Raw genomic sequence first — 10,230 nt, forward strand, 5'->3', positions numbered from 1 at the left:
AGCACAGGCCACCACCGCACTGTCTCCTCCCCCAATGTAAGTGTGTGTATGCAGGTCCCCTCTTCTCTGCCGTACAGTTACAGGGGGCGGAGTCAGAGCTATAGGTGCCGTTACTGAGGAGGACTGAGGGGAGCACTTCACCATCTGCACCTGGCAGGCCAAGGTGTCTGTGTTATGAGCACTGGCAGCTCTGTCAGTGATCCCTGGCTGCAGCTAATGGCTGCTATCAGGGGTCACCAGAGGCTGCATGAGACTGGGCTCACTGTGTATGATTCTCTCTTAGGAGCCCCCCTCCCTCCCTCCAGCTCCATCTGACACCCTTCCCCCCCTCCTCCTGCTGTAACTGGTGTAATGTACCAGCAGTCGGGACGATGGGGAAGAAGTCTGCTGTGTGAGGATCCCAGCCTGCTGCTGCTGCCCAGGACAGAAGGGGGTGCACCACTACTCCCAGCATGCTGCTAGAGGTAGTAGGTATGTAATGGCCCAGAAAGGTATTTATTGTCAGGCGTCTGGAGATGTATTGTTGCTATTGGCAACCTTAGACAGTCTGTATTGGGACCTATGTATTTGCTGCTTTTTCCTAACTTACAATAAAGATCACTAAGAGAGGCACTCTGCTTTGGATGACTATGTTTCCTATTTCAATTGTGTTGTAATATCTTTTTGCATAAATAATTCCTTTCATGCTCATAGCAAACAAATAGAATCAGATTGATAATCAGGTATTTTTCCAACTTTTCTAAAACTAGTACCCCAGATCAAAGACTGTAAAAGACTAAGAACCTCCCTCCACCGAAAATAAGGGGGATGTGGAAGGATCACATGATCACAGAACTCTATATTACTTACAATAAAAAAAAATCAAAACTTAAAATTAAAATATGAAAATATAAAAACAAAAAGTTGCAGAAATTGCAAATGACTTGCATGCATGAAAAAAATGCTTGTCATATATTTATTCAATATGTTGTTATGTATTAATTGTTAATAACAGTTAATCAGTGCTTCTCCCCTGCAACCTATCACACTCTAGTGATTGGCCAGGGGAAAGCTAGCTCCGCCCACCTTCTACCCAGAAGGGCTGTGTGGTCTTGTCAGTGACAGTTGGTAGTCTGGCATTGCCAGAGTCACATCTTACCTCCCTACGTCACCTCAGTAATCCTGTCAGACTCCATTTTCAACCCCCTAACCTGTTTCCAGTCAGTCACAAGGACTAATATGTGTCTTCAAAGTCTCAGCAGGACATCCTCTGTATTTATTAGTGCCTGCTGTCGGATTGGTGAAGTGATAGAGGGTCTCCCATTCACCGTCCACATCTTCCTGCCTTCCAAGTCAGTGTGTCCATGCGTCTTCCTCCTACATGATAGCGAGCGTTGACAGCGTCAAGTCTCTTCAGTAACTTCAAGTACCTATTCCCACATACCTTATAAAGGCTGAAAAACCGCAAAGTCCCTGGAACAGGTCTGTCTACTTGAAACCCTATTTATCCATCAAGTCTAAGCTATAGTAACCAAGGTAACCCTCCCCCTGAAGCTAAGGACTCTGATCAAGCCAACAGTTTACCGTCATCAGATGCCCATGTATTGGATTGTACATAGTTATCCTTCAAGTAAAGTCTTAATATACTTTCACCGCTATTGTGTGAAGACTTTTATTAAAAATTATATGTCCCTGTATGTGTGCTGAAGAAGACAAGGGCCCCAGCACCCTCGGACCCCACCATGACAGGAAGGTTTCAGAAGGTGAGCCCTAAGGTTGCACTACACCACCCAGCAACACAACCCCTCAGCATATCACAGCACAACACCAAAGGGACATTATAGGTATATTAACTGTACATGTAGTGTGTGTGTGTGTGTGTGTGTGTGTATGGATATACTATAAGTGTATAATGGATGAATGTAGTTTTGGATTTGTACAATGTGTTTTCATGAATGTGTTAGTAAGTGTATCTGTGTGTGTGTGTGTGTGTGTGTGTGTATATATATATATATATATATATATATATATATAGTGTGTGTGTGTGTGTGTATATGTATATGTATCTATCTCTCTCTCTGCTACATCGGTGGACTAAATACCAAGTCTACATGGGAGGGATGGGGGCTAACTACCAGGGGAGACAACTTAATAGGCGGGAGAGGGGTAATCTACTAAGAAAGACACTTATATGGAGGGAGAAGACTAACTACTAGAGATGATCAAACAGCGCAAATTTTCAGGTAATAGGCTGTATCCCTGTTTTCCAGGCGGTACTCGGGCTTTCTCCACCTTAACTGCGGAAAGGGAAGGCATCGGGAGTCAAATGCCGATGGAACCTAAAAATTAGCGCTGTTCGATCATCTCTACTAACTACAAGGGGAGATGCCTATGAAAGGGGGCTAACTACCATAAGAGATTACTACATGGGGGGTAACCACTAGGTTGGATTGCCTACAAGGCGTGTCTACATTGGCTATATTACTTACAGGGCATGTCTTCCTACTAGTGACACTAACTATGGGGGAAATAGCTACATGGGGCATACTACCTACTAGGGAAACTACCTGCACAGGGAGATTTGACTACTATACATATGCACAGAGAGGGGTCTGACTACTATATAGGTACAGAGGGGACTAACCATAGATGTGGAGGGTGATGGTACATGAGTCAGGAGCCTAAAATGTTTGTCTGCCAGATCCTATGGAACGACTCATGGCTGAGAGAATGATGGCCCAAGCTAGTTGGAGAAGAAAACCAAAAGCAAGCAACTCCGATCAGAGAAGAAGCCCCCAGTGATTCATTCAAAGAAGACGCCTGCTGTGAGTCATTGGCTTTAAAGGGGTAGTGCGGCGCTAAGAAATTATTGACAAAATAACACACATTACAAAGTTATACAACTTTGTAATGTACGTTATGTATGTGAATGGCCCCCTTCCCCGTGTTCCCTGACCCCCTGCCCGTGGACCCAGAAGTGTAGTGCATTATACATACCTGATACACGTCGACCCCCGTCCGCTGTCTTCTGACAGTGATGTAACCTTCGGAAGGCCGGCTGACCCGCTCCTGCCGTCCCTCATGCCAGCCCCCCTCTGCCGCGTCATAACTGTGCTCAGCCATGATTGGCTGAGCATAACTGTGCTCAGCCAATCGCGGTTGAGCAGCTGATGACGTGTGCCGCGTCATCAACTGCTCAGCCGTGATTGGCTGAGCATAACTGTGCTCAGCCAATCGCAGCTGAGCATAGTTATGACGCGGCAGAGGGGGGCCAGAAGCAGTGTCTCCGTCCACTATGTAGTGGTGGCAACCTTTAACTGCAGCTCAGCCTCCATACAAGTGACATGAGATGCAATACAGGTTGCCACCACTGCACAGTACAGAGAGATTGCTTCTGGGCATAGTCACTTTGCAATTATCTGTAATTCAAGGAATGGCTGTAGCCATGCTGCATCCACAACATCATATCATAACCTTTTCACTGCACAGCAAATGGGCCTGTGTGCTCTGAAATGCCAGGGCTAAAGCAAATTGCAAAATCTGTTGGCTTAACATGGAAAAACCATTTTACAATGACATATTGTTTTAGTTTAGTAAAGACAGTCATTCTTCCTAAATTTTATATATATTTATGAAATGTCCAATTTGGATAGATAAGCAAATATTTAGGGAGACAGATCCATTAGGATTTTAATGAGTTATGGAAAACTTGTGTAGTGTTCCAGTACCAGGTGTGCCACTATGTCTTCTCGGTCACCTGTCAAAAAGTAACTCTGTCAATTGTCACATTCTGGGATGATAGGTGCCTTTATGCACAACTTGGTGTTTAACGCTTCCCTGTTTATCCTATGAACAGCTGAAGGTCAAAGGGTTGTGTTCTACGCTGTTCTGGTGCAGCCTACCTTCCTTCTTTCCTTCCTTCCTTCTTCCCCACCAATAGGAGGTTAGGCCCAGTCGCCACTATATACATGAGTTAGTTCCTAGTTGTAGGGTTTCCTTTAGGAGGTGGAAATAGCAAGACGTAGACAGAGTGTTCTTTATGAGAGAGACTACCAAGTAACTATGCACTGCTAAGCCCAGAGGTGGGGTGACTGTCACCTGGATTCAAACTTGTCTACGCCTGGGATCTTTCTAACAAGTCAGGACACTCTTAAGTCAGGGATTGATTCTCAGTGGAACAGGAAGCGTAAGCTGAAGTATTCCACTGGTATCTGCTCGACCTTATCAGGTAATCGTGACTGGTAAGCTTCACTAAGTAATTAAAGCCGTGTTACCGAACCTTTCAGTCCCTGGGCTGATTCGGCAAGAGGCAGTCTTCTGTTCAATTCACTTCTTCTAACCCTGAGTACAAAGATTTCTTCAGTAATACTAAGTCATACTCTACACTACTCAAGCAGCGTACTGCACTTTTCAGGCCGTAAAACCTGTAATAAGTTGAGTTATACTTCTTCTACTTCTACTTTCTATGACTATTCACTACCTTAAGCACAACCCACGCTTGTACCTGCACCAAGTTACCTAACCTATATTGCAGTGAAGTTATCAAGAAAAAGTAATTTCTTGTTTAAGTGCTGGACTCTGTGCTCATTTATCTCCGCTGCAACTGCACCCACACCTTGTGCTACCCTTACAAAACCCAGTGCCAGCATGTCCAGTGGTGGATAACACTGGCCACCCTGACAAGTGCCCCGGTGAAAACACCAGAGCCCACATGCTGTTGCCATCTAAGCACCCTGAGCCACTGCACATGCAAGAGTCAAGATTAGCAATGAATTTTATTGCTTTGTGTTGTGTAGCTGGAGACCTTGTTTAGGCCATAGTTTGTACAAGCTGAAACAAAGCCTCTAAAATCTTGCCAAGTGTACACCACCAATAATGGTAAAATAGATATCCAAGGATTTTGCTGACTCCAGAGTGACCGGCATACCTAGAATTGTGTCACCAGATAAGTATTCACTTTCTTATAGCACTTTCTTTCTAGGCAACTACTCTAGCAAGGAGGCATCCCCAGAAATTGTTCAGGAAACATCTGCAGGTCTTCATATTACAGTTGTACCACAAAGGCAAATAAAACTGGCCACCAGTAGACCCCTGCTGGCCCAGTAGACCACTACTAAGCACCAAGTAGCTCACCAGCAAATGGTCCTTCACATAACTTTTGGTTAAGAAATGTGGGTGTAGCTTTGATTGCATTGGGAACTGAATCTGAATGCATGTATGGAAACACCCCCTTAGTGTATGTACAGTCGGTCATCACAGCACAAATTGTCACAATTGCCAGTCACACAAGTATTTTTTCAGAGGTTTGTTTTGTTGAAGGGAGGCAATTCTAAATGTTGAGGTTATGGGGCCCTCTAATTCCTATATACAGTATGTCCTTGTTATTGATTCATATATTTCTACTTTCGCATGAAGAAGCTTTACTGTCAAGCCAGCATACAGCACTGACTTACGGCTAAGGTCATCGAGACATCACAATAATACATTTACAGTTAGGAAGATTATATTAAGATAGGATATTAGGGGATTAAAACCTCATTAAGTGATTAACTCCACGTCAGCCAACAATCTGTACTAAAATCTTAAAGTGCAATGTCTGGCTTTTATTCAAGTGTTTGCTATGATACTTCTGAGAATTTAGACATTTTCCTCATAAGTATGTTCAGCCAATTTAAATAAATGTGTTAGACTTTCTACTCAATAGCATCAGCAAAGAAGATTCACCAGCCCTGAGGTTACAATTAAATGTCAGGTGACTTTTCAGGACAAGCTGTCCTGTGTATGTATACTATCACTAGTATATGCCATTTTTCCCCTTGTTACCACCATTCAAACTCCATCTCTGCATCTGCTTTTCATTTGCTCAGTTACAGTGTGGATGCAGATAAGACTCTGTGCGGCCTTCTATACACTATGGGCGAGATTTATGAAGCTGTGGAGTACGCCACGAAAGAGGCGGAGATTCTTATCTGCTCCATGGCATACACCAGCCCCAATCCCAGCTCGTCCAATGGATGGGCAATGGGAAAAGGGCAACGTAGGGGGAGTCATGGCCTCCTCCTGCGCCTAATTTATTAAGGTTTACAGCTGAAAATTTGTAAACCAGGTGAAAATCTACACCTTGAGCAAGTGTACATTTTTGCATAATGCCTATGCTGGGCACAGGGCTGGCCAGCTTTACTAAGTCTCAATAAATGTCTACCTATATGCAATTAGGTATGTGTCTACCTACCTGCAATTTTACCTCACGGTAGCAAACCTTCAGAAGTTCCCAGACCAGCACTGAGCAGTCTAACATGTGAATCCATATGTTTTTATGGCCAAAAAGTCTGTACGTTGCACTACTGTTACTCTCTTCTTCCTGCTTACTTATCCTCCTCTGCCCTGCCCCCTCTTCTAGGTTATAATGGGCAGCACAAACCCGTCTGTCTATTTCTCTCTGCTGTAGATGGTTTTCCCTTGATAATGAACAGATAAGAATGGTGTGAATATTCAAACCGTTTTCTGTCTCCTAGCAATCTATCGGTAGATGACGCCATACAGGGGGGAGGGACCTGGACTACCGTGCTGTTTGTGAAACAGAGAACATGTGTATAAGCAGGGACACAGCTAATGTCTCTTGGGCCCTGGTGCAAAAGGGCATCTTGGGCCCCCCTTCCCTTCCTCGACCAAGCGATGCTATTGATATATACATATACATACATATATATATATATATATATATATATATATATATATATATATATATATTACCGCCACACCACAACCACTACCATCACCACCATATTGTTACTTACCAAATCCAGTATACTAAGACCAATAAAACACAGTACCAGATAACAAGTAACAAATATAACCACCACATACAGTACTAACACCGCGGCTGCTACTGAATAACATCAACTGTACACGGATCACTATCACCTCATACAGTCATAGAGAGGCCATCCCAGCTCTACACAGGCTCTATACACCATATATATTACAGTTCAGATATATTTTGTGACTCACAGGGGGCATCTTCTCTGATCAGAGTTCATCCCTTTTCATCTTCTTCTCCATCTGTCCTGGGCCATTATGAGAACGTCTCCAAGCCACAAATCCACAGAATCTGCCAGAAAAAGATATTAGGCTCCTCACTCTAGCACCATCCTCATCTCTCTACAAACAGCAAATCTCTATTGGCCCCTTTACACCCTCATTTAGTGGGCAGGCTGACTGTATGTGACCCCCTTATAGTACATATCCCCCTCTGTGTGGTCCACTATAATACATGCCTTATTGCATACACCACCGTGTAGTCCCCCTTATAGATGGCCCCCCAATGTTTCCCGCTTATAGATGCCCCCCATGCTATCACCCTTATGGATGGCCCCCCATGTTATCCTCCTTATAGCTGGCCCTTATATTATCCCCCTTATAGACGGCCCCCATGTTATCCCCCTTAAAGATGACCCCAATGTTATCCGCCTTATAGAGATGGCCCACCTGTTATCCCCCTTACAGATGGCCCCCATGTATCCCTCTTATAATGGCCCCATGTAATCCCCCTTATAGATGTCCCCCTTATAGATGGCCCTCATGTATCCTCTTACAGATGGCCCCCCATGTATCCTCTTATAGATGACCCCCCATGTATCCCCCTTATAGATGGCCCCCATATATTCCCCCTTATAGATGGCCCCCATGTATCCCCCTTATAGATGGCCCTCATGTATCCCCCTTATAGATGGCCCCCATGTATCCCCCTTATAGATGGCCCCCATATATTCCCCCTTATAGATGGCCCCCATGTATCCCCCTTATAGATGGCCCTCATGTATCCCCCTTATAGATGGTCCCATGTATCCCCCTTATAGATGGCCCCCATGTATTCTCCCTAGTATATGGCCCCCTTGTATTCCCCCTTATAGATGGTCTCTATGTATTACCCCTTATAGATAGCCCCCATGTATACAGATGGCCCCCCATATATTACCCCTCATAGATGGCCCCCATATATTCCCCCTTATAGATGCCCCCATGTATGCCCCCATGGTATCGGCTCGGTCTCAGTGCGACCGCGGTAGCTACGCCACTGTGTATAAGGCTTTAGTCTATTGTGCTGTCTCACTCAAATAGACACAAAGCAGGAATCTCTCCCCACTCATTCTCCTGATCAATTGTGAGAAACAATCAGGTCCTGTCACATAGCAAAAGTTTTTGTTTGTTTTTTGACAGGTACACATTAACCTCTTAACGACCCAGAACATAACTGTACTTCCTGAGTCGGGTAGGGGAGTTCAGAAGGAAGGGAGGGCGCTTCACGACCCTGCACTGAACCACCACAATTCCACCTGCTATTATCAGCCCGGGACTGCGTCAGTTAGTGGGATCCGCTCTTTGAAGGGGAGGAGATAAAAATGAAAATGCAAAAATTTAAATTGGCGCGTTAAGTTTGGGTAATCAGACTTGCAGTCAAGCTAGGGATGGAAAATGGGATGGAAAATATAAAGGGAGGGCTTGTACTTCTCTTTCCTATTCGATCCTTTTCTAGTATTGCGCACAAAAACTGCAGTGTCAGTTTTCCCAAAGAAAGCTCTGTGTGTTTCCAGCCAGTGGCAACAACAGCCGTACTCTGTACGCCTAGGAACACTGCCTTATCTTCTATGTGATCCCAGCCGGAGCGTATGGACATAGTATATGCTCTGGCCGGGATCCCATACAGCGCCACAAACAACTGACATGTCGCAGAAAGCCCTGTCAGTTCACACAATGAAGCGAGCGGCTCCGGCCATGTGCTATGAGAGTTCTGATGCGGGCGTGCGGTGATGCGCCCACATCAGAACTCTGCAGCCGGGATGATCTTTTCAAAGACCGGCCGGGTCACGGAATGGCTGGTCTCCTACACCGTGTGAACATAGCCTTAGGCTGGGTTCACACACAGTATATTTCAGTCAGTATTTGGTCAGTATTTTGCAACCTCAACCAGGAGTGGATTGAAAACACACAGAGGCTCTGTTCCCACAATGTTAAAATTGAGTACATGGCCACCACATAACGGTAAAGAACTGTCATTATTTCAATACAACAGCCATTGTTTTTAAATAACAGCAAATATTTGACGTTAAATGGCGGCCATCCACTCAAGCTCAGCATCGTGTGAACAGATCCTTTCTGTGTTTTCAATCCACTCCTGGTTTTGGTTGCAATATGAGGACCAAAATACTGACTAACATATACTGTGTGTGAGCCCTGCCTGAGGCTGCATTCACACATCCCATAAATTATGGGCCCTGCGGACAGGGAAGCCCTGTCATGGAATGTTTCTCCCTACTTGCAGGTTGTATCAATATCATGCTGGCAGCGGGGAAACTCTTTGATTCTCTGCGGCACTGCAGTGACAGAACCGTGCGGCTCATACATCATGCCGGCAGTGAAAACTGTCTGACAGGGCTTCCCCGTCTTTAAGGCCCGTAATTTACGGGACATGTGAATGAAGCGTAAGGGTCCTTTTTCATGTACAGATAAATTACTTAATCGCTTGTTTAGTGAACGACAAGTGATGATTTTTTTTTTTAAACAATAGGCATTTAGAAGAGAAGATAAATTGCTATGAAAGTCATTAATGCGATTGCAATTGCATTCGTATCTATATATTATTAACAATGAGTTTTTACACTGAAATAAACAATTGTTTGAGAACAATTTTCAATGATTTTGAGGTCAGCTCGAAAAATGCCATCAATGACATACGAGTAGAGATAAACAGGCACTAAAATGCTCGGGGTGTTCGGAATTCGAGGCAAATTTTTCCCGCTGCTCGGGTGCTCGTTTCAAATAACGAACCCCACTGAAGTCAATGGGAAACTCAAGCAATTTTGCAGGGAACCAAAGCTCTGTACAGAGAAGGTTGCCTGGTAACCTGTAAACCTCAGAAAATGATGGAAATGGACAGGAAACAGCAAGGGCAGCATGCATGGATGCCTCTGAGGCTATCTTATTGTACCATTACACCAAATTCTGGGCAACAGCCTGGAGGTGCCCCTCAGAAACAATTGGTTTGAAAAAGCATGGTGGTGTACCTCTTCATGACAGTCTGTGACTGAAATTTCAGATGAACCCCCTAAAATTGTAGTCTTGCACACCTTAGTGGTGAACACCTAAATTACATAGTTTGACTGAGATTGCAGTTTACAGCATGGTTGTGAACCCCAGGATGCCTTTTTAAGACTGAGTTTGCAGTTTACAGCATGGCTTGGTTAGACTGAG

Source organism: Dendropsophus ebraccatus, chromosome 1 (assembly GCF_027789765.1).
Source record: "Dendropsophus ebraccatus isolate aDenEbr1 chromosome 1, aDenEbr1.pat, whole genome shotgun sequence".
NCBI classification, from domain to species: domain Eukaryota; kingdom Metazoa; phylum Chordata; class Amphibia; order Anura; family Hylidae; genus Dendropsophus; species Dendropsophus ebraccatus.